The sequence below is a fragment of the Pinus tabuliformis genome, chromosome X (assembly GCF_031772625.1).
Source record: "Pinus tabuliformis cultivar Carrire ecotype Pingquan chromosome X, CPIR1, whole genome shotgun sequence".
Lineage (NCBI taxonomy): Eukaryota > Viridiplantae > Streptophyta > Pinopsida > Pinales > Pinaceae > Pinus > Pinus tabuliformis.
In genome coordinates this window covers 825,320,655-825,346,568 of record NC_142308.1, presented here as the reverse complement: position 1 = coordinate 825,346,568, position 25,914 = coordinate 825,320,655, and positions in this window count along the sequence as shown.

Here is a 25,914-nt window from a genome sequence, read left to right as displayed (position 1 = left end):
TAATAAGAAATGGGTCCCTTTTAAAAATCAACTTAGTTAAGATTTGTGTGTCCACAAATAAAAATTGGTATTAACCCATCATAAGAAAAAATCCTTATTAAAAGGCCCGATGTAAATGAATCATTTTATAAAGCCTTTTAAATAAAAATAAAGTGTTCCTTTAGTAAATATTATAAAACCATTCTTTATTTTGATAAAGCGATTGGAGATCGCATATCACAATAACAAAAGAAACACATACAAAAGCGAAAACCTCACCCAATTCTCCGATCCGAAAAGGTAATCGCAATTAGTAAATCGGAGGAAACAAATGTCAAAAGTATAATAAAACAAAGCCCCTCAATTCCTCCGATGTGATAAAGAAAATCACAATCAACAAATCGGCGATGTCAATAATAAAGTAACATATGAAAAGGCTGACTCAAAACCTCCGATGTGATAAAGCAAGTCGCAATCGGTAATCGGCAGAGTCGCATGACAAAGCGATAAAGCTCAAGCCAAGTCTCGACTGCGATCTATTAATTAAGCGCGCATCTCGAAACGTAAAAATACATTTAAAAGCTTTGCATGCATTATATCACCTTTCGGTAATCAGAGATATTTACAGCAAGTGTTAAAGCCTTTCCCTTCGGCACTCTCGATCGCCGATTTGCGATTTATCGCCGATCAATAAAATCTAAGGCATTCTTGAAATAATCATTCAGCATATGAGTGATGTGATGGGCATTTATGATGTTATTTACCACGATTGACAGGTTAAATGGCTATTCAATAATGCAGTTAAGGGTAGATCTTTTAATAAGATTTTATCTGTGGTAATCCTTAACTATATCTCATTTATCATATGCCAATCAACATAACTCTTTTCATTGTCATATTGGCTTGCAATAGCACTTTCTCTGTATCACAGTTTGCAACTGTTTTTGCAGAATTCCTCCGAAACCAGGAATCTGGAGAAAATGGGGAAGAAATCAAAGAAGCCCACAATAGCAGCTCCTATAGTCAAAGATCTAGCACCAAGAAAAAAAGGATTAATCTCAGATACGACATGTCATGGTCTGGGAAATACTAGTTGGGAGAGCATTAATAATCTAATAGAAGTGGAAGAGCCCGAAGAGTTATCATAGGAGGCCACAGCCGATTCAACCAACAAATCAGAAGGAACTCTTAAAGAATTGGCTTGTTCTTATCTTCACAGGATAGCAGCGCGAGCTAAAATCCTGCCATATACTGATATGGTAAAATGGGTGGTAGAGAAGATTTCAGTTTCGGACAAAACCTTTTGCATAGTTGATGGGAGGATATTCAGCTCATTTCAGTCTAAGGATCTCAAGAAAATGTATCACTTACCTCAACCTAGGAAGCGATACAACAAGGCATTCCTAGAAGTGTTTGCAAATGAAAATGACTCAGAGTCAGCCCCGATAAAGCAGTGGAGGAATTTCCTAGAAAAACACAAGCACAAGTCATCAGGTAAGTACTTTGTCGACTCATTGGCTTCCCCTTACTGCTATGCTGGAAATATGATGTGTAGGATGTGGAGAATACATGATTATGTTAAATTTACTATATAAATTTTCCATCTAATGGAAGCTGCCATCAATGGTTATGTGATGGATTGGGTGAATATTTTGTCTGATAAACTAGCCACAACAATTCTAGAGTACAGAACAAATGCACATCAAACTACCAGGACCATTCCCCCATTCTATTACAATGCATACATTATGAATACTATTTGTTTCAATTCTGAATTTCCGTTACTCGGATGGAGATGGACTCCCCAAGACCCTAAACCAATCCATATTTAACATCAGCAGTTATGGAAAGCTCACTACAAAAATCATCTGTATAAAATTTGCAATGGTTTTATTTTACCTGTATATTACTTTATTTTTAATAAGCCTGCTCTCAGGATATCCCAGAAAGCAGAGACAGACTTGACAACGATCGGTATTTGGTTTGGGGAGGAAAAATTTACTTATATAAGGCTTTTTGGTAGCCTCACTAAACCCCATGTCCTCCCCCTGTATGTGCCTGGTAAATTGCTAGCTTGGGAATTGGCTTATCAAATAACAGTAGAAGGTACATCAAAAACCCTTAGAAATTCTAGGAAACAGGTATGGCTATGTTCCCTTTACGATGTGGCATTTTCACTCTTCATGATTACAAGCATGCAGAGAAGGAAACAAAAAAATGCTTATGTTGAATCTTGCCACAATTCTTAACAGGCAATATGATCCAAGAAAGGTTGCCTATAATGTTCTTGAACAAGCCAAACTTGTTAAATTTGATCATGAAGCAAATGACTTCGATGATTTATTTGCCTTAACTGAATTGTTATTTTAAGTTAAAGGATTGGCCAGAATCAGGTATCAAGATGAAGGGCTACAAAAATTTAATAGGCTTAGAGAATAGAGGTTGCAAAAACTACCTTTAGACCTATTAGCCACAATCCCTACAGTTCAACCATCCAGTCAAATTGAACAAACAACTAGTGATAACACTCCTAATGTGGAAAAGGTCTTCGAGAAAGAAAAAATGCCAGAACGGGAATAGGAATAGGGAAAAGGTAGTGAACGCATGGATACATACATTCACATTGATCCCAAACTACTCAAAGAATGGCAACAGTTCAACTCAATCATAAGCAACACTAAGAGCCTACAGGGTTTTAGCACGCCTGAAGTGACAACTACTCAAAACACAACAACTAATATGGTTCCGATTGAAGGAACCAGCATCCCACCAATGACTCACAAGGATAAAGATATGATTCCAGAAAACCCATCCGATGAAATCGTTCTACATGTAGAAGAAATACCACCTTTGGATGTCTTCTATAGCCCTAAGCATAGGGTTGTAATAAAGAGACAAAGAAAAAGAGAAAACTTCATCAATCCTCTCTTTTTCCTACACAAATGGAAATAAATAATGTGGTATGGAGAGATGAAGTCAATCCTTCTGAAGACCTTACTAAACTCTCTCAATATGCTGGGGCATACTCGGCAGCTACTATGGACAAGGCATCGAAAGTCAACAATTTGCTTAAAGAAAAGGATCAGGCAACTGTTTCACTGGAGACATAGGTACATGAAAAATAGTAGATGATAGAGTAGTTAGAATAGAAATTGTCAGCACAACAGCAATCAAACAACCAATTAAACGAGTAATTGCTCAAAGAGAAATAGACAATAGACCAACATGTAGTTCAAAAGCAAAAGGAACTATCTCAAGCATTGGCCCAGCTGAAGACAATGAATGAACAGTTGAGCAAAACAAAAGTTGAACAAATCGCTCAATTGTCACTCCAAATAGAAAGGTTCAAAGGATTTCCTCAAGTAGGAGAATTCAAATCAGAAGCTCTCCATATTAATAAGGCATTATCTAATCAATTGAACTTGCTATGTCATAATATCTCTCTTGCTCTACCCCTATGTGAAATTTCCTCATCAATGATTGATAAGTCAGTTGATGCAAGACAGAAATTGGAGCAAGCCGATGAAACACTTACAATGTTTCTCTCTTGGCAAGAAACCAAGGAAGGACAAGCTGCAAATCTGCCTCAAATTCTAGAATCACATAAGGAAACCATGTTCCTAGAATGGCAATATCAACTAATGAAAGCGGAGAGGGCGACTTCAAGATGCAGATCGGCGACTGGTAATCTGATTGAATTAATCAATGATACTCTTTATTTGTCAAATTTAATTTCAGAATGCACTCCAGGGAAACTGTCATCATCCAAAGCATTGGAGCAAACATGGAAACATGAACTAGAGAAGAGGGAGAGATTGATCCCAGGTATTCAAACTTTAACATGGGACACCTTTTGGTTCTTCCTTGTTAAACCACATATTCAGAAGGCAGCGATGAAATGTCTAACCAATGCCATCGGTTACATGATTCCTGAAATTACTGATGCCACATATTCTGCCCAACTATATTCACGTATGAGTCACCCTCCAGAACTGCAACCGATGCTTGCCATATGCCAGCTCAAGCCAAAGGATAGTCAGCCGAAACAATGAATTATTCTTACCGACTGCAAGTATGTCTATTTGGGGGAGATTTTCATATATTTATGATTTGGTCATACCAGCTCACAACATTTTTATTTCATAGTTAGTTAGTTTAGAAAGTATTTATAGACCCTTTCATGTTTTTAGAAAGGGTCCTCAATTTTGTATTAAGACTTCGATCGGGAGTTGCACTATTGTGCTTCTGATATATAGTTTTTATGAAGACTACACTTGAATTCTGAGTTTTAATGAAGAGTAATTTTATGGAATATGAACTATTGCTTTTTGTAAGAGTATTTCCAAGTTGAAAGGCAGAATCTGAATGCGATTGATATCGGAGGGGGTTCAATTTATGTATGGTACTACTATCTCTGTCTTTGCTTCATTCTTTTATATGAATCAGTGTTTATTCTTTTTTGCTATCATTTGATATATGTATGTGCTTTTATAATAGTCCTTTAGCTTATCACTATTGAATGTTTAAGGATTGTTACTTTTTCATTCATATTTATGTCAATGGTATATAAAGAATAGTGTAATAATGTTTTAATTATTACTTTGTTCAACTACTTGAAAAAAGTAATTATCATATGAATGAATATTTTTGTTTAAAAGTAGAGTCATCTACATGTCTACTTCTCAATAATAACCACCAAAAGTTGGACTAAGAGAGAAATTTCCCGGGATAGATTAGTTATTTATATTGTTGCACTTTTATAATAAATCATCTATCATTACCATTAGATAATAGAAAATCAATCACTTATCCATCCTATTTACGAATCATTGGGAAACTGGTCCCATTATATCCAGTCGGAGCCACCACACCAAACGGAAAAGAAGCTACCTTTAAGGTCCGGACCAGGTGGTTTTCCCCAATTTAGATGCAGTGATTTTCGAGGCATCAACAAATTGATAGTAGACTGTCCCTGCACTCTAGTCTCAATTGAGCCTTTCTTTAAACTAACATGCATGGGTTTCTCATGAGGGAACCTTCAATTAGATGTAGTAGCACTAAGGATGCACTAGTGCACCAACTCACTACTAGACCTCTATTAGTTCCACAAATAGTTAGAACTAGTTTAACTGCATATAACTCAATCAAACTGAGTTATCTAATTACAACTCAAATAAACTCATCATGGACTCCTAAAATTTAGGGAGAACATATACAAGAATAAGGAAAGACTTCCAACTCAAAATTCCTAATCTAATTAAGTTAATTAAACTTAATTAAATATTCACAAGTTACTATGAGAGTAGAATTTGATTTTAATTCACAGTTTAATTCAAGGAAAAATTAAACTAGAATTTCTTGTTGCCATTTCTCAACAATCCATCCACACTCACTAAGGTGTACATCCCCAATCATCTAAGTCCTCACACCCCCTCTGGACTTCGGAATCCCAATCCAATATCAGGCACTCAACCTCCTCAAGATGGTCTCATAGCCCCTCAAGAGCTATCTATCAAAATCTATACAAGACAAAAGAACCATTGGCATATGTAGTGTTTATTGATTCTATCCCTAACCCATATGGTGTTACATATTCTCCCTCGCAAGTATGGGCTCCCATGAAATCATCAAATAAACCATCCCTCTCAGCCCATTTGTGGATTTCTTGTCAACTGTCAAATCTCAACATGCAACCAATGCATTAGTTATAACATCATAGTATCATAGAAAATCATCCAATGCCAACTCTTGCATGCCATCATGAGAACCTAACATCATTATTATCACAAAATTCTAAATAGTAAAGAACAACATTCTCATGCATGTCATACAATTTGCATACAATTACCACATGCTTCACATCATAAAATACCATCACAAATGATAACATCAACATATTTTTATCAAAGATATATCATGGAATCACATAGTAAATGGAACCACATGTAAATATAATCTCATACCATAACATCACATATATGAGAATCATCTGAATACATATCAAACATAGACAAACAATAGAGTTTAAGCATTCTTATCATGATTCATAAAAAAAAAAAAAAAAAACAAAACAAAACAGCAACAACAACAACAATTTCATTCGCTTGTGTAAACAATGAATACAAATTATGAAATAAGATTATTCAACATACAACTAATATCTAGGCTATCTCACCAATACTATTAATGTCATGTTTTCATCAAGATACCAATTACTTTTCAATAATCATTTCTAGTTCTTTCAACTAGGAAGTTGACAATTTACATAGTAGGTATAGTCATTCAAGTACATCATTAAAATTCAAATGAGTCTCATCATCTTCAACTTGAATCTCTAGTAATGTATTCTTCCTTCCCAAAGGAAATTTAGTGAAATTCATCATCAAGATATTATTCGCCTTAAATAATCAATATCAAAATTCCAAGATCACTATACATATTTTCCAGTTGTTCACCTAAAGGTTATAGTGGTGGTGTCAAGTACATTGCCCCAATTATCAATAATTATTAGATGGATGGTAAGGATTTAACCTTCCCATAATATTTTTCTTATCAATTCTAGTACCATTCTACTTAAGGACACACAAGCACTAGGTCGTCATTGTTTAAATATTCTATCATGTATAATTGGGAGGATGTGACAGTTGAACAAATGTGTTTTCATGCTCTCCCACATCACTCTGCAATGGTGGAGCTATTTGATGAGGGGAAAATGGATAGTCACTTGTGATAGTGACCGTGTCCGTCTGTGATTGTGCAACTCCACCATTGAAGTATGTTGAGCGAGGTTTGAGATTGAACTTCTTCTTGGGATTGACAGATTGGATAAGGAAATATTCAAATCTATCCATGAGATACTAAAATTGCATTTGACTTTTCGGGTCTTCAAACATGAATGGATGGAAGCACTCCGAAAACTCCATAGATGATTCATGCGGGGTCTTCCATTGTTTTAACAATTTTTTATCAAGTACTTCAGGATAAAAATGGTGGAAAACATATTCGATTAGATCATTGAATTGCTTGAATGAGTACATGGAGTTATGAGGTAGTGTGCCACACCATCATGATGGGTGGTCGCGAAGTGTGTGTGCGAGCAACGAACAAACCTCTGTTTCATTAAAATCTTCCATGCCCTCCATGAGAGCATGGAATTCATCAAAGTGCTCAGTCTAGGCCACTTCGCCTTCACCATCATACGTGACTTGTGAAAAGTGATCCCAGAACTCCCTCTCAATGTGAAAGATATGTTCATTGGAAAAACATTCAAAGGGTGAACTATAACAAACTCCATGATAGATGTGTGAAAATTCAAAACAGATGATGAGGGTTCAACTTGTCATTTGGCCCTCCTAGCGCCAGAAATGTTGACGGTGTTGGACCCGCCAACATGTCAGGTGATCTCCCTAGTAAGAAGTACCAATTATACCTCATATCGTTTAGTTTAGGAGTCCCAGTAGTGGGTAGTACGGTAATGCCTTAACCACAATTTCACACAGAGGCAAGTAAGATGTCCCTATTGGTTGCAAGGGTGTGACAGTTGTAGTAAGTCAAGGAAGGTGCATGAGAGGTTCTAACACATGAAGGTTGAGGTGAGTGTGACCCTTGGAAACCTATAATAGTATGTGACTTGGAAGGGAACACACGAGTGAATATGCATCACAACATGGAAGGAAAGTTAGAGAGAAATCCAAAGTGATGGTTAAACCAGTTAGCACATTTCAGTAAAATTCATACATACTTATACAAAATGGTCCATACATGCATGTGTAAGCAAACAAATACATATACCATTTAGAGTAAACAAGATAGTTGGAATAAAATATGACATATGCCTGAAATGTGTTGGCTCTGTTATATTAAGAAGTGTAAGTTCTAGTCATCAATACATCCATGTCCAACCACTAGTTCCAATGCAGAACGTTACAGCCACAACCACCTACTCCTCCAAAGAGATATACTAGCTCTGCATAGTGGAGAAGCCAAGGCGCATTACAATATTGTCCAAGCTTTGTCCAAGATACTCCTATCGAAGCTTGGCTGACCAAAAGCCTCTACAATGAGTTATGAGGGACTATTTATAGCAAAGGGTTGGGTGGCCCTTGACATTCCCCTTTATGACAGTTCATCTACCCTCATGACTCTTCATCTACTCTATGACTGTTACAACCACTATCGACACTTGAACTTACACTTGACAACACGTTACATACAATCTGGACATGTACCCATGTGAGACAAAATGGCTTGAGAAAGTCATGCAAGACATCACTAACACTTAGACCATTGTGGTGAGACCAACTCTTTGACATCCTTGTGATGGTTGATGGTGGTGAATTGATGCCAAGCTTGGTCATCCGTGACGGTGTCCATGTGCTCAATGGTGACATCTTGGTGAAGTGGACCCTTGCCTCTGTTGAATTTGGGTACACTGATATGGCTCCTCCATCCAACTCATCTGATACCATGCACATGGTCATCCTAGGTGTAACCAAACCAACAACATGTTGATGCATAGTGTCTATGTTGATCTTCAAGCATGTGTTGGTGGCCGTGTGCATCAACTTGTTAAAATACATGTTCAACTCCAGTTGGATTTTCTTCTTGTCTTTTCATTGCTGAGTGTGCTAAATGGGTGGGATCGCATGCATGCGCATAATGACATGAATGCTGCTAAATTCCCTTGCATGTGATCAACACCACTACTCACCTTTTCTTCTCCATGTCAACTGCTGGGATGGATCTATAACTTGTACAAGAACAATTTGATTTGTTTGTGCATGTTGCACCCCATGTTGTACCTATTCCTATTGCAACTCATTATCTCGTCTATGCAGCTCTTTTTATTCCTTGAGTTGTTGCTTCAGCACATGCAACTTCTTCTATGTTCCTTTCTCTACCCTTGCGCAATCGTCTTGTCATGCCATGACCTCATATCCTCAATCTCCAAAGCTGCTTTCGTCATGAGTGGATCTAATTTGAACTTGCAACGTTGTTCCACCTCTATGCTATCAACAACATTCCTCTTGCATTTGTCACGTGCAGGTGTGTTGCCTTCCACTATTGCCGATGGTGCTTATCGTTGTGATGTTGTTTCCATATCATGTTGATGTCCTTGTCTACGAATAACTTGATGTCTTCATAGGTAGGCAAGCTCATAGAAACTTGTTTGGCTTCAACCCTTGTTGTGCTCTCAATGGTGTCCTTTGACTCTGATCTCCTTAAGGCCATTCTACTTGTGCTACTGAGAGACAGATGAACACCTGTGATTCCTGGAGATATAGAAATACTCATGGCAAGCAATCTGTCAGTCGAAAACCAAAACAAACTTGAGGACTGACTTGCAACATACCTATGTGATTGAACGTGAAAGTTGCGCAATTTCCGTCGGGAGTTTGGGAGACTGACTACCAAAACTGCGCAAGGCACAGTTCAGGTTGTCAGGAGGCTAACTTACTATTGGAACTGTGCAATGCATAGTCTAGCCTGACCTGTTGAGGATTGGAACTGCACAATGCACAATTTCAGTCAACAGTGACATGCAACCAACAAAATTCATTGCACATTTTCTCGAGCCAACAGGAAACTGCCTCAAATAATTATGCAATGCAAGCTTGGAGGTCAGTGTTGGTCTAGTCTTGCACAATTTTTGGAGGGAAGGCAGAGCCTTCGCTTCCAGAAATGTGCAGTGCTAGTCGGGCAAGGCATGGTCTAGGCCAAGGTAGCCTAATCCGACCAACGGGCGACTGAAAACATTAGAAGTCTGAATGCATGGTGAGATGAGTGCAAACAAGAGTTACTAATCGTACATGCAAATAACAAGTGCAAGATTCAGAAAATGGGAAAGCATGCATATGAGTGAAGCGAGTCACTACAACGACGACTGTTCGTGAAAAATAGTGTCATGCATGTGACAATAGTGAGATGCAAATGAAAGTTGAAACTATTCTTATACAAGCTAAAATACATCCAAATGATAGCAAGTGCTCATTGAAATCAAGCAGAAATCACTCACATGAAGCGATACAGAAAAAGCAACAGAAACGCAATGCAAGACATGAAAAGTGGGCTTACCCCAAAACAGTTGAGCTGATTGTGCCGATGACTCCTAGATGCAATGTGGGATGTCAAAGATGCAAGGTCATTGTGAGGAATGAGCTCTGTAGTGTTTGGTTCATGAGTTTTGATAAAATCAAGTTTGTGACATGCATGCCACAAATCTAGGAAAAGTGACACTTGGCGAGAGGTTTCTGAAATTATGCTTGCATGTAACCTCCAGCTGATAAAAATGGATCCCTGAATCAAGGGATGCCTTTGCATGCTACCTTGGGAGAAGCAGCCCATGCATGCAAATCAATTTTGCTTAGTCCCAGAGGGAACTGGTTAACCCAACTGCACATGCAACAATCTGCTCAGCTAGTAGGACAAAATGTGCATTTATGGGAGGGATTTAGGTTGGCTGCCCAGAATATTTATGCAATTTCTGGGTAGAGCATTTGACTGCTTCCCAGGATTGTGCAATTTCCAGGCTAAGCAGCCCTGTTGGGAGGAATTGCGCAATTTTTCTAGTGAATAATGATAGGTACATTTGCGCAATTCTAGAGCCCAGCAGGCTGCCAGACAGAATTGCACAATTTCTGGAGGAAATTCTGGTTACCCTCCAGAATTATGCAATTTTTTAGGGAACTTCTCAGCCTGCAACTAGACCAAGTCCAGAGAAACAACCCGTGAGGGGGATGCAGCAAGTTCTGATGCATAGGTTATCATTCTGCAAGAAAAACACTGAAGCTTGTGTAGTTGGCACGGTAAGGCATGCTACTATGAAAGGTTGGTAGGGAGGCTCCAAAACGAAGCTAAGGAAAAAATTTGGAGGGTGGTTGTAGCCATTACAACACTTGGTGACACACTGGTAGAACTCCAACTCTCTGAATGGACCTTGTTCGTGAAAAGAAAGTCTAACACCTCCGGGAGTATTGTTCAGTTCTCAGTTCATCTTGGTTTCCACACTTTCTTGATTGTAAGATGTAGCATCTGCCAAGCTCTTGGTCGATTGACACACATTCCAAGTCAATTCAACATGATTGTTTTGATTGGGGTTGAGGGGTATGTTGGTGCACAACGAGTATAGTCGTCAGAGTCTTAGTTTCATCTCTGGTGTTTCTTCGCTGCTAGTAGGCTTGAACAGTACCCCGACGGAGTCACGCAAGAACACAAGCATCGCTCCGCTACCAGTGAGCTTGATCAGTACCCCGGCGGAGTTACTTGTATCACCTCTTTGTGCAGGAAGCCTTTCTCTTCTTTTGCCTTATTCATTTTGAAATTTTGAAATTTTTTCCACTTTTTCATTTTTTTCATTTTCATACTTGTGCATAGCACTTATTCATTTCAGAGGTGGAAGAGGGATCCCGACTTATTAAGAGCATAAGATATTTTTCCTTCAAAGAAGTAGTTTATTATATACCTTTGACGTGCTTGTTAAGGTTTTCCCCGTCACCTTACTCTACTTGACTGAGATGACAAGGGTTAACCCAAAAACAACCATCTAGAGAAGGTGACACTAGTTAGTGCACAAGTGTTACGTTTTCACCAAGCTTCACTTCGAACAATACGTATTTTCGATCAACGTATCATGGACCAAAAGTAACAAGTTCTTCATAGAGAGACATGATGACAAATAACCAAGTAGATATAGCTGCACAAGACCTATTATACTTTACCCAGCTTGTTTCAAGAGTCATGCATGGTTTCATGTGAAACTAACCTATGAACAAATCAAGCAAACAAACAACAAAGCCAAGTAGAAGAAGAATTAAATGCGAAATCAAAGTGATTAAGAAAACAAGCAAGCAGACAAACAAACATGCAAAGCAAGAAAGAAAACAAGCATGCAAGCAAGAAAACTGAAAGAAAACACTACTCCTACCCCTAAGCTAATGGTGCATGGGCCTGATCACTTGAAGTGATATTTCTAATGCTACCACCAGTGCATTAGTTGACCCATGTTGGTGAAGGCATGGTTCGCGAACAACACAGTTGTGCAAACCAACAAATGTGAAATATACAACAAAAATGAGTGAAAGTGCATGACATCCACTCTGTGGACTTTCCATGTGCTATGCTACACTGTGTGAAGATGTTGTGTGTATGCATTCCCTTGACTGGGACATGCAAGCAAACGTGAGGAAGGTAGACCACTTGCATTGCACAAGTGTGCTTGCTAAGTAAGATTCCTCCAATGCATGAGTGATGGGATCGTGTAGTTCGGGTGGAGGAAGTGATATCTAGGTGTTAGATTGATCTTCAATACATACATATGAGTGACGAGGAGCCTTGCATGTTTGAACAATTTCCTGATCAGAAGTGAAACCAACCTTAGGACAACGAGGGCCTGCCATAACCATCAGCTCCAGCTGAAGTGCCTTGATAGTCTGCAAGGTTTCGACTTCATTGATAGATGGATCATCATAGACAGTGGCTTAGATGGATTAATAATGAGTGAATCAACATCATGATCAGATGATGAGGTAAAGAGATCACGACAACCAAGATCAGAAAACTCAGGATGTTGGTCGACATCCTCATGATTTGATGAATCGCATAGAGGGGTAGATGAGAAGTAAGAATGTTCATCCTCTAGATTTTTGGAAAAGATAGATGAAAAATCAAGTGGATGTTCAAAGAATGATTGGTCCTCTCCATTCTTAGATGATGGATTGACATCGTTGTGTCCTGCAAATGATCAACAATGGGTGCTTCCTTGGACAGAGATACACATGAAAAATCCGGGATGGTGGGATCACCAAGAAGGTTAGGAAAAAATGGAGGAGGTATAGATAGACAGGGATGGTCCTATGCTACCAGTGGATGTTCAAGCTCCCATTCATACTCTTCGTGAATGACAACGCATGTTGGTTGTGCAACACCAACTCCGTCGATTGATCTGTTAGAGTCCTATGCTGATAGGATTCATAATTTTGAATTGGCTAAGTTTAAGCCTTGTAATATTGTACATACCTTTGCTTTCTGCAAATGTTTTCCATATTAAAAAATTTAAAAATGTAAAGAGGGTATGTCCTAAAAGAAATATCAAAGGATTAAAAGAATAAGAAAATATCAAAAAATGAAAATATATGAACCCCAAAAAAAAACATATCATAAAAGTGTGCAAGTCTAAATACCACTACTATTTTACTGCTTTATTGTCTTAAATAATGGTTGTGTGCAACGTGTCATACATGCCACAAACCATGGTAGTCAAATTAAGTAATCTTGACTATTTCATGCTTTGAATTTTATGTTTATAGCTAGAGAATAAAATCTGACCAAACAGTGTAATCTTGGCAAATCATTAGATAGGTAGAGAAAATAAAAGGATCTCATCAGTTTAATCTGAGCCCTTGGCTGATATAAGGTTAAAATTATATAGTTTACTTTTCAAAAGAAAAATGAATGATAAGGGTCTACTAGCCTAAATGCACCCAAATAAATGAAGAAAAAATGTTAGGGTAAGTAATGGGTAAGTAGAAGAAAGGTTGCTGAAGTATAAAATTGATTGGATAAAAGCACATTTATCATGCTTAGTCATATCTTTCAAAAACAATGGTTTACAAGTTTTTTTAATTAACTCCCCCTCATTCATCTCATCCCCTTACTAATTTCCCCATCCACAAGTAAGTTCTAGTACTAAAAATCCTTCAAGTCATAAAGGCTCAGATCATTTCTCTAACTTTTGGTGGGACCAGACCCTTGGCTTAATGACTTATGGATATCAAGTGTTAGAATTACCTTCATAAAATTCGTTTCCCCTTCATTACCCTAATAAAACCCATTTTCCTAATGTTAAACTTCATTTTCCTATGAAAACTAAACAACCCCATGTTGAATTCCATTTCATTCAAAATACCCACAAAAAGATTTTATCCTAAGTATGAAGTGTATGTGAATAAAAATGCGCAAATATGACATTTATGCTTAATGGTATGCTCACTCCGCTCATTTCATATTAATTTTTTAACATAATACTATAGCTCCTGATATACCTTTTCCGTATATAATTAAATCCCCTATATCATACCCCAACCCTAAGTTTAGCCATAAACTATACTTTTACGCCATATTCCTGACAAAGCCCACTTAATTCACCACTTCGCGGTAAAGCTAAAATAATCCCATTATTAAGCCCCTCCCAACCATTTAATCGCAGGATTAACTCATAATTAATCCCAAACTACAAAAGATTAAAGCCCTAGGCCACCTGAAACCTCTACCCATTTCATCCATGCACATCTGCCACCCGACTGTCCTCCGATCATCAGCACCCACATCTAACAATCCACAGCCATATCGGGTTCACCCGATGACTGACCTTTACCCGCATGATAAAGTGGTTTTTCCCGGCTCTCTATCTGCTACGTGTCAAGCACAGGCATAGATCAGGTGACCCCTCCAAAATACCGCCTCCTCCATGAAAGTGGTGCGATGACTTGGGAAACTGCCTCCCCGCCCAACCTGAAAAACCGCCCACTGTTCATTGTAATTTACCCACCAAAAAGTGACCGTTGCTCAATAAAAAGGCCGAGAAGCCCTATTTCGCCTTTTTCACTCATTTTCTTTGTAAACTTCTACAAACCCTTGCGACACCTGCAAATGTTGAATTCACTAATTGACCTCAAATTCCATTCTTGAAGAAGTTGTAGAGACCCCATTCAAGCTCTCAAACCGTACCAGAGCCATTCAAATTTCTGTAGTTGTAGAGAACACCAAATTTGAAGTCAATTCACCCAAATTCCAGGTATTTGAAGACAAATTACCAGACAACCCTTTCAATCTGAAAACTTTTAGTCTTTAAAGTATTTTAATTAAGTAAAATTAATTGAAATTACTTTAAATTTAAAGTGCATACCCAAACCTTCTCAAAGCTTCTGCATTTCCTTCAAAACCTCTGAATAACCCTGTATTTCCAAAATTCAAATCCACAAGAATTGAATTATGGCTTCCCCTATTGCCATGGATGTCAAACCTGTCACAACCCCCCATTTGGACCTTGACCACCTTCCCCTGGCAGACAGGGATTTTCAAATCAAAGACACAAGTGCCGATGAAGTCCTGCTCAAAATTCATTGTCTGAGTAAGGACAGATATTTGAACCACACTGATGACATTGGCCTTTGGGGCTCCAATTTTCCCAAACACTATTTTCCACAAGTACATATATTTCCTAAGATTGTTAATATGTGCCATGCCTGTTACATTCCCAACCAGGGAGCTATAATGTCCCCAGACCAAAAAGTCTTGTTCACAATTACAGCTGAGTCAATCAATGAGAAGTTGCAAGTCAACCAGGTCCAAACCTGACCCCGCTCTCCATTGGGGATTTTTTAGACCAACACACCAAATTGAGTCCATCAAAATTGTCCCAAATATTCCAAACTTTCGTTATACAAGAGCATAACATTCCTAAAAATGCCCCTCCATATGTTTCTTCCATTTTCTCTAGAAGGGGAAAGAAAATTATAAGCATGATATCATGTATTCTGGGTTGTACCACTGATGAGTTTGCTGATGAGCTCATCCTAGCCTTCATGTCCATTTTCACCCCAGGAAAGCTTCCTGCTACTTTGTACAATTATGCCTAGTTCATAGCTCAAAGAATGCATGCACAATTGACCAGAATGAGCAATGAAATAGTATTCAAGTACTCATTTGTACTATACCACATGTTTCTGTATTATTAGTCAGATAGATTCCCCTTCACCATCCAAAAGCTGGATGCTAGAGGCCAGCCCAGGTCTGTCATATTTTGGACACCATTATTCCACAACTATTCATCACCATACACCTATACAGACTTCATTGACTCTTTTGTCCATCCAGTCATGACCATGTTGATAGGAAGCCCTCCACCCAGGATAGGTCAAGAAATCAAAAGAGTGCTCCAATTGTCCAAGCAAAGTAAGGTGGGAGATTTGTACGTTTACCAAAATCACACCGAAATAAGAATCTATGGTTGCCACCTTCCTGCATACAAACTGCTCAAATACCTCCCCATGAGGTTATTTACTCCAGAGTATTATAGGTAGATAATCAACTCCAATGAAGTCAAATTTGTCTCAGCCAAGAAAAGAACTCAGTTCAAGGTCAAAAATGAGTTAGGCCCTTTCATTTGCAATTCTAGAGAAGGCGGGTAGGAAGCAGATCAAATGCTACAATGAATGAGGTTTCAAAATAGTTTCATGTGGAGGTATGACCCTCAAGGGTTTATGACCAAACTAATACAAAAGATCAAATTTGGACCTTACATTCATCACCACATACTAGAAATAGAGAGATATGCCAATCAATCTGAGTGGTTGGAAAACACTCTCATAGACAGGGATAATACAACGGTATATGTTGAAAATACCTTGTTTGATCTAGGGAGATAGCTTGATGAAAGCTCATTCCTGCAGGTATCGAAGAAAGAAGGAACCATGAGTAACCCTACTGTTTTGCAGACTCCTCAGAATGAGGAAAAGAATCCCAAGAGGAACAAAGAGGGAGCCTCCAGTTCAGGTATGGACAGTTCAAATGTCCAATATGAAGCCAGCCAGAGCAAAAGGCCAAGACTCAATCCTGTTTCAGAAAAGGAAGACACAAAAGGCTCAGTAGAAATAATTGATATTGAGTTAGACATGAGCATGGGAATAGCTCCATCTGGGGAAACAAAGGAGCCATCTACATCACAGACTCAAATTTTAGAAAGGTAGCTCAGTGTAGAGGTTTCCTCATTTAATAGGCCTGCTGATAGAGATAGGGATATTAAGGACAGGTTCAAAGAAATCAAAATGAGGAATGAGAAACTGAAGGCACAGTCTTATGCACAGTATCTCAAGCTTACACCTACCAACCAAACTAGGTTGATGTCAGCTTTTGACATCAAGGAAGGAAATATGCAAATTTTCTTCATAAAGCCAACTATACAACAACCAAGGACATCAGCAGATTTCAAGAAGATCGATTTTGAGGTATTGGAAATGGATATTCATCCCATTGACCAAATTGAATTTCACAAACAAGCTTGAGAAATGATTTACTCCACCCTTACAGGAAAATCCATAGCTACCCATCATTTGCAAAATTCATTGAACAATATTTCAGCCCAGTATCAGTTGGAAAAGGCCTCTTCACAGGCCAAAGACACCAAAATCAAGTCTTTGGAAGACTTGGTAATTGAGTTGGGACATGATCCCAAAGACATCAAGGCCACTGAACAACTGATCAAGAAAAAGAATGATGTCATTGTAGCACTCAAGAAGCAATTGAAGATACCTCAACTACAGCATCCCCAGACATAGTAAGTATTAGAAAACCAAACAAGGCATGAAGAGTTGATGGACTTAGTCCTTAAACTAAATGATCAGTAGAGGGAGACAGAAAAGGAATTAGACAACCTAATCCAATTAAAGCAAGCTGATATTGGAACTATCTTAGTGAATGTCATCCCAGCAGTCACCATTGTTGTTCCTTCCACATTGGCAGCCTCATTGGCTCCCACAGCCCCTATGGCCATAGCACAACCAGTTTCCACAGAATCTACATCAGCAGCAGGTACATCAGGTGAAGAAGAAGAAAGGTTGGTTAAAGCTATGGAAGAAATGTCCATACAGGCAACAGAGATGGATAAGCTCAAAGAAAAGGTGACAAGCTTGGAAACTGATTACAAGATTGCCAAATTCATGCACAAAGAAGAAGTGCAAAAGGCTGCTAGGATGAGTGAAAGATTGAAAGCAGGAAAAGGACCTAACACTGAAAGAACCCCTTGGACAGGCTAAGGAACTACTATGGGCCAATATCATTGACTCTATCAATGATATTTGGCCATCTATTTAGGTGATTTTTGAGCATATAGATTTAATAAAGATGGCTAGAGAGGCCATCCAAAGAGTAAAAGAAGAATTGGGAGAAATGCAAGAAGAGGCTGCCAAAATTATCCACTTCCTTAACAAAAAGAATAAGTATGAGCTTCAGGAATTGGAAATGGAGGAAAAAACAGAGACAATTTTGAAGGTGAGAAAGGTCTTCTCTAAGAGAAACTTAATGCAAAACTTGGAGGACAAGTGTCATAATATGCAGATAGCCATCGACAAATTTATGGCTAAGTTCCAAATTTTGAGAGAAAATGGATTACCCAATCCCTTAGTGATTAATTACAAGCTCATGACACAAGAGGATTACAACAAGAAAATCAGAGAACAAGAAAAATATTTGGTGAATACATTATCAATGAAGGCATTTCCAACAGGCAAAGTACTCTACCAGACATTTGAAAACTTGTTTTACCTCCAGCATGAGGTAAAACACTAGTTTATCAATAAGCCTACTTTTTCCAAATACAATGAGGCAGATGAAATATATAGGAGGATGCTAAAAATCCAATTACCTAATGTTGAAGCATGGGAGAAATTAACTGATTTACTGTAGAAATATGCAGTAAAAAGGTTAATGTACAATAAAGGTAAAACATCATGGTAAAAGGATGAAGACAGATCAGCAGGGTCAAAGTGTATCATATGAAAGGCTAAAGTAAATGAAGCTTCCAGTGTGAAATATCAAACAAAAAAGTAGCATAAAGGGCTAAAAATAAAATCATAAAAGCCAGCAGTAGCAAAATAAAAGGGATAGCATGAAGCAATTCAATAGTTGTCTCTATCTTCTTGCAAGAAGATATTTTTCTTTCCTAGATTAAATCTCAAATCAATTTGAGATATTTTGTAATAAACTTTTGTATAAATACTTCACAATTCAAAGTATGTAGTGTGGATTCTATTATACATATCTAAAGACTTTTTTATCATGAAGACCCAGAAGGTTATTGTATTAGTTGATGAGGCAACAAGCTGGATTGATTAATAAAGACACGCTGTTCCAAGGATTCATGTGTTGAGCAAATTTCAGACAAGTATTTTCATGTGTAATTGTCATTTTTCTCAAATTTATTCATAATCTTATATGTGTTTCAATCTAAATGCTATAACTGGAATAATATTTCAAAACTTGTTTAAATCACACTCTGTTTTAATAGTTAAGAATTTGAATGTTTTCTTCTGATATTTAAATTAGAGAATTCTTAATTGCTCTTTGGCTTAGATTGATTTCATGAATAATACAGATTAAAGGTTTCTTAACTGCCCTTTGATTTCGATTATCCCTTCCTTCCTCATTCATTAATCGGGTTTGAGAACCCTTAACTGCTCTCTCACCCCGAGTGAAACCCTTTCACCCCTTTGTCTCAAACATCTAAAATACACTCTACTATCTTGCCCTTGGAACATCCCCTTTAGTGAGTTTATCCAGTATTGCCTCCTTATCAGTTGACTCCATAGCCCAATGGTCTAAAATACGTCAATTTATCCATCTGTTTCAAATCAAACACCCATTGAACAATCATAGCTAGCCTAAAAACATCTTAACTAAAACAAAGTTAAACTTTAAAGAGAGAGCCCTCTCTGAGCATCAAGAAGGCTAGGTCCTAATCTCCAAAAGTGGATAGTGGTTACCTTTGGTTTTTCCTTCTAATTACTTCAAAGGAATTATCAGAGTGCTAACATTTCTGGCGACCGTACTGGGGACTTTGATCCCCAGTCTCATAAAAACTTTAAGGAAACCTTAAATTAAATATTGAGCCCCTTAAGGTCATTACCCGAAGTAAGTTTTCAGAAAATCTCATAAAAATAATTTAAAAACTTAAAATTCTGGCTCCTAAAAAGATTCACCACACTAGGGCCAACCCAGATCCAAACCCTAAAACTATAGTGGATGACCTAGACATAATTCTAAGGAAGCCAAAAAACGAAGAAACTCAGGCCAGCTGTAGCCAGCTAGACAGAGCCAATTCACTCCTTGAGGAGTTTTCAACTTTAGAAAAAGTCCCTTTTGATTTTTCATTTGACCTCTCACTATTTAGAACCAAATCTAAGAATGATATCCATGAAACAGTTTTAGACCCTAAGTTTACTCAACTCATTGAATCAAAAAGGGTTATTCATCCAAATTTGGATAAATTTGTCTTAGATGATTTTGACAAGTTAGAAGCCTTGACCTCTACATTGATTAGTAATATATATAGTGCTTATCTTCAGCAATCTGTAAAGCTAGCTTCCCTTACTGCTGTTGCATCTCAAATTTCTTCACAGTCTTCACTCACTGTAAATCCACCTTCCTTTACCACAACTTCATCAATTGTATCTACCATAATTCAATCACGTAAATCACTTATTAATCATTCATATTCATCATCATCTAGTTCACCTCCATCAGTTTCAAGCCCTTCTTCAACCACCACAAATTTACCCCCAAGTCAAACCAGAATCACGGCAATGGAAAATAGATATGCACCTCTTGTTTTACCTACCCAACTCCATCCCATGCCTACAGATTATCAAAGTAAGATTTTCCTGTTTGATGCTACTGGTCATTATACTGCCCAGCAACATGTAAACAAGATGTCTGAATTTTTTGAATTGCATGAAATAGATGAGGCAGATGTCCAAATGAGACTATTTGCCCAAACTTTAATTGGTGACGTCAAGAAATGGTTCAAAGCCTTTCCTGCTAACCATATTGCAGACTTAGCAAATTTTCAAAGGTTATTTATTGATAGGTGGGAAAGAAAAAAGAACCCATTGCAAATACTTTCTAAATATGACAATATTATGAGAGCTCCCAACGAGTTAGTTCAGGACTATTGCACTAGGTTTAATAATATCTATAATGCCATTCCAACCAACATTAAGCCTCCTCTTGACCTAGCATTAATTAAGTTCCCTGATGTTTTTGATGCTGACATGTCATACCAGCTAAGGGAGAGAAACCTTGAAACACTTGAACAAATGCAGAGTAATGTTGTCAGTGTAGAGGCCAGCCTATTAGCTAAGAAATCACAAATGAGGAATGAAAAGAAAGTTGTATTTAAAGAATAGGCTTCAACTTCAGATGGAAAATTAGATGTTTTAGCAAAAAGTTTAGAAAGAATCATGGATAGGAAAAATCAATGGGAGAATCAACAACAACAACCCCCAATAAGAAACTCAAATTTTAGGAATAACCCTAATATTGCAAAAAATGCTACACTAGGCCAACAGATTATGCCCCCTTCCAAGAAAACTATGTTGTGGAATCACAAAACCAAGAAGCAGAGGATGATACCCAGATTAACTTACTCGAAACCACAGAGGAAGACATTGTTTTTCTTACTCAAGAAGAATAGGAGTTATATATGCTTCAGTAGTTACAGTTAGAATCTGGTGAATTTTTTTATTTTAAGCAGGGATGTGAATCAGCTATATATGAGTACATAAACAATATAGATTGATAAGTAAGAAGAATAATGAGACTCCCATTAAAATATTCATCCAAACCCAGACTAAGATAATAAAAGAGACTCCAGTTAGAAAGGTATTGCAAATTCTCCCTAGGGGAAAACCTAAAACTTCAACCCCTAGAATTGTAGATATAACCTCCATTGAAACCCAAACAGAACCAATTACTGAAAATAGTCGAGATAAAAGAAATCAAGGAAAAATAGTAGAAACACAAACTAAAATTCCTACCACTGAGAAACAGGATAAAGACACTCAAACTGCATACATTAAGGAAGATCTGAATAAAACAAACAAACCTTAGCTCCCTTTCAATATTAAAAATGAAATAGCTAAATTAAAGATATCAGTTCCTTTGACCGAACTGGTAATAAATGAATCTTATAGGTCACAGATAACTGAGACTTTGAACATAGGAGAGGGAGAGGATTCTGTTAATTTGAACGATGACTAGCTTGAATTGTTGTTTGGCCCTAAGGCCAGTGGAATTCATCAGCAAGGGGGGGTGCCTCCATTTTACATCAGCCTAAATATTCATGATAAAATTTTGCATAACGTTATGTTGGACTCAGGAGCATCCCACAATCTCATGCCAAAAGAAATAATGGAAAGACTGAACCTAGACATTACCAAGCCTTATAAGGATTTATTTTCTTTTGACTCCAGCCAAGTTAAATGTCTTTTTTAATCAAAGATTTATGTGTGACTCTTGTCCAGTGCCCTGCAAAGAGCATTCTAATGGACATTTTAGTTGTAGATATCCCACCAAAATATGGAATGCTACTATCTTTCTCATGGGGAGAAAAACTACAGGGATCTTTGTAGTTGGATATGTCTTATGCCACCATATCTATTTTTGGCCAACCAAGAAAATTATATAGGGAGACCTTGATTAAATACATGGTTATTAGTGAGGAAAAGCCCAAAAACTTTCCCATATACTCCATACACTCAGATATGGACTCCTTCATCTTATATAATGCAGAAACTGATAAGAAGGAAATCACAACCAAAGACCTTAAGTATAGGACAACTAACAGTGAGAAAATATTCCATGGATCACTTTGGCATTTGGATTTTGATGGGTCTGTAAATAGGTTAGGGGCTGGTGCAGGAGTGTGGATACATAATATGGAAAATAACCATGCCGAGGGACATGCTTTCAGATTGAACTTCAAATGTACCAATAACGTGGCCAAATATGAAGCCCTGATTTTAGGGTTACAGTTGGTTAGGAAACTGGGAGCCAAAAGAGCTTCTATCATGGGAGACTCAGAGTTGATTATGAAACAGATCAGTGGTGAATATTCTGTAAACAACCCTAGGCTTGGTAGATATTGTTTTAGACTTGGTCAAGGACCTCTTAGAATCAAACTTTGCTGCCATTCCTAGAAAACAAAACATGCAGGCCCACAATATGGCTACCTTTGCTAGTACTTGTAAATTTCCATTTCAACCAAAACCAACAGTACACTGCAGAAGTCATACACAATCCTGTTATACCAAATAACCTTAAGTATTGGCATATTTTCTCCCAGGACTCCCAGTTCTATGATTCATGAACAATGAAGGATAATTTCAGAATTGCAAGATAGACACTGACTGTACAGTAGATAATAATACAGAAAGTAGTTTAGATGTAAATATTTTTGATGTACTTGAACCAACTAAAATTATTAAAGTAGAAATAGATAGCTTAGAGAATGTAGAGATAGATGAAATAATGGATGATGATCCAAAGATTCTTAATTTGAAAAATAATTTTTTGCCTAAAGGATTAGTACCTTTAAAGATTTGTTTGACTCTAATGATGTAGCTAGGAAACCCAAGATGGAAACTCTAAGAGCTGACATAGAAGAGGTTATCATAGGAACTGAGGATAAATCTAAACTCATATTTATATATACTCATTTTTATATATATTCATTAAATAATTATGACCTTTTTAGTTAACTATTAATTTAATTAATTTATTATATATATATATATAATATATAATTTTTATAATGGGTAAAACCTCTGGGTAATATATCCATTTGATTAATTAATATTTTAATATTTAGTTCTTTATTAAGTATGGTTATGCCCCTGGTCATGTCCATCTAACCACTTCCCAATATATTTTAGCCGTTAGTTTTTTTAACCGTTACCTGATCTAGAATTATAGCCGTTGGAGGTTCCGCTCTCACTATTTAACATGCAAAGCTGGATCTGATTCTTCAACTTGTCCTGATGATGAACCACACTGGTTGGTTTGAAACACATCGACAAAAGAAATATCATGTGATTTACGCCAAAAAATTCTCTCAAACCTAATATGGATCATAGAAGCCTCAATTCAATAAACCGAAACTCATTAAGATATCTAAAGCCTTACCCCCAGAGGAAAAGGTCAAATATATAAAACTATTTAGAGAGTTCTAGGATGTATTTGCTTGGAGTTATGAAGACTTAAAATCTTATGACACCAGCATAACCCAACACAAAATGCCTCTAAAAGAAGATCATAAACCTTTCAAATAGAAACATAGAAGGATAAATCCAGTTATTATGCCATCCATAGAAAAAGAGGTTAAAAGAATGTTTGATGCCCAAATAATAGCACCCATTAGATACTCAGACTAGATTTCAAACCTAGTTAAAACTAGGAAAAAGACAGGTTAAATTAGACTTTGTGTAGATTTTATAAACTTAAACAAGGTCTCTTTAAAAGACAACTACCCCTTAGCAAAAATGGATCATATATTGCAAAAGGTAGTGGGCTAATCTAGGATTTCACTGTTAGATGGATTCTCTGGCTATAACCAGATATTAGTCCAACCTGAGGACCAAGCCAAAACTGATTTTACTACTCCTTGGGGTACCTTCATGTATTTGAAGATGCCCTTTGGATTAATGAATGCAAGTGCCAAATTCCAAAGAGTTATGGATATAGCTTTTGCCAAGGAAATCCATTATTTTTAGTAGTATACCAGGATGACATCACAATCTTCTCTAAATCAGACAATGAACACTTAGACCATCTCAATAGAGTATTTATCAAATGCAGGAAATTTGGGATTTCTTTAAATCCTAAAACGATACTTTTCGGTCTAGAAGAGGGAAAGTTGTTAGGAAACATCATATCTAAAGATGGGATTAGGATAGACCCTACTAGAATAGAAGCCATTTTGACCATTTCCCATCCCAAAAACATAAAAGAGCTACAAACATTTCTAGGTAAGATTAATTTTCTTAGGAGATTCATCTCAAATCTAGTAGAATTAATTAGGGAATTAAATAACATGTTAAGAAAGGACTCATCAATCAAATGGAAATTGGAAGCCAAACAATCCTTTGAAGATATTAAGAAAGCTTTAACCAAGACTCCAGTCTTGATTAGTCCTCACTTTAGCAAAGATTTTATTATTTTTTCTTTTTCTTCAGAACACACCATTGCAGCAGTCTTGTTGCAAAAGAAAAATTAAGGATATGAACAGCCAATAGCATTCTTTAGTAAATCCTTAAGATATGCCACACTTAAATACAATATCATGGAAAAATAGGCATTGGCTTTGGTTAAGGCTATCAAATATTTCAGAGTGTACTTTCTGTACTCTCACATTATTATTTATTTTCCCAACTCTGTAGTTAAGGACATTTTGACTCAAAATGGTCCTGAAGGAAAAGGAGGCAAATGGATTGCCACAATATTGGAATATAACATAGAGATAAAAACCACCAAGCTCATCAAAGGCCAAGGTTTAGCCAAATTCATGGTTGAATTGAACTGTCAGGCCCTTGATATCAACTTCATTAGTGCCCTTGATGATCAAGAGGAGATGGCAACTCCACATATTAGTGAACCTTTTACTAATTCACCATGGTATGCAGATATTACATTTGCATTACTAAATTTACAAGCTCCTCCTGGATTGACAAGAACTAAAGCTAGATTCTTAAAAATGAAGTCATTAAGATATTGTGTTATAGTAATGCATTGTTTTGGAAGGACAGCTGTGGTATTCTCTTAACATGTTTATTAAAAGATGAAGTTGACAAGATTTTACAAAAGTTCCATGCAGGGGACTGTGCGGACACTTGTATGGAAAAAGTACTACTGATAAGATTCTAAGGGTTGGTTTCTACTGGCCTACTTTATTTGCAGATGTCAAAAAACATGTGACCTCATGTCATAAATTCCAGATTTTTGAGGGAAAGAGGAAACTATTACCCTTGCCTCTTAAACCAATTTCCACTTAGATGCCATTTCAACAATGGCGGTTAGACTTCATTAGAGAAATACATCCCCCATCCTCAGCTCAGCATAAGTGGATTCTAACAACCACATACTGTTTTACCAAATGGATAGAGGCCATACCTTCTAAGCAAGCCACATACACTGTCATAATCACCTTCCTAGTGAGTAATATCCTTTCAATATTTGGATGTCCCCAGAAGCTCATTACTGATAATGCAGCAGTCTTCAAGTCCAAAAGAACAATAGATTTCTATAACAAGTACCATATCACCCTTGGCCATTCTACATCAAACTTTGCCGAAGCTTAATCGAATATGAGCAAGATCAATGAGAACACAT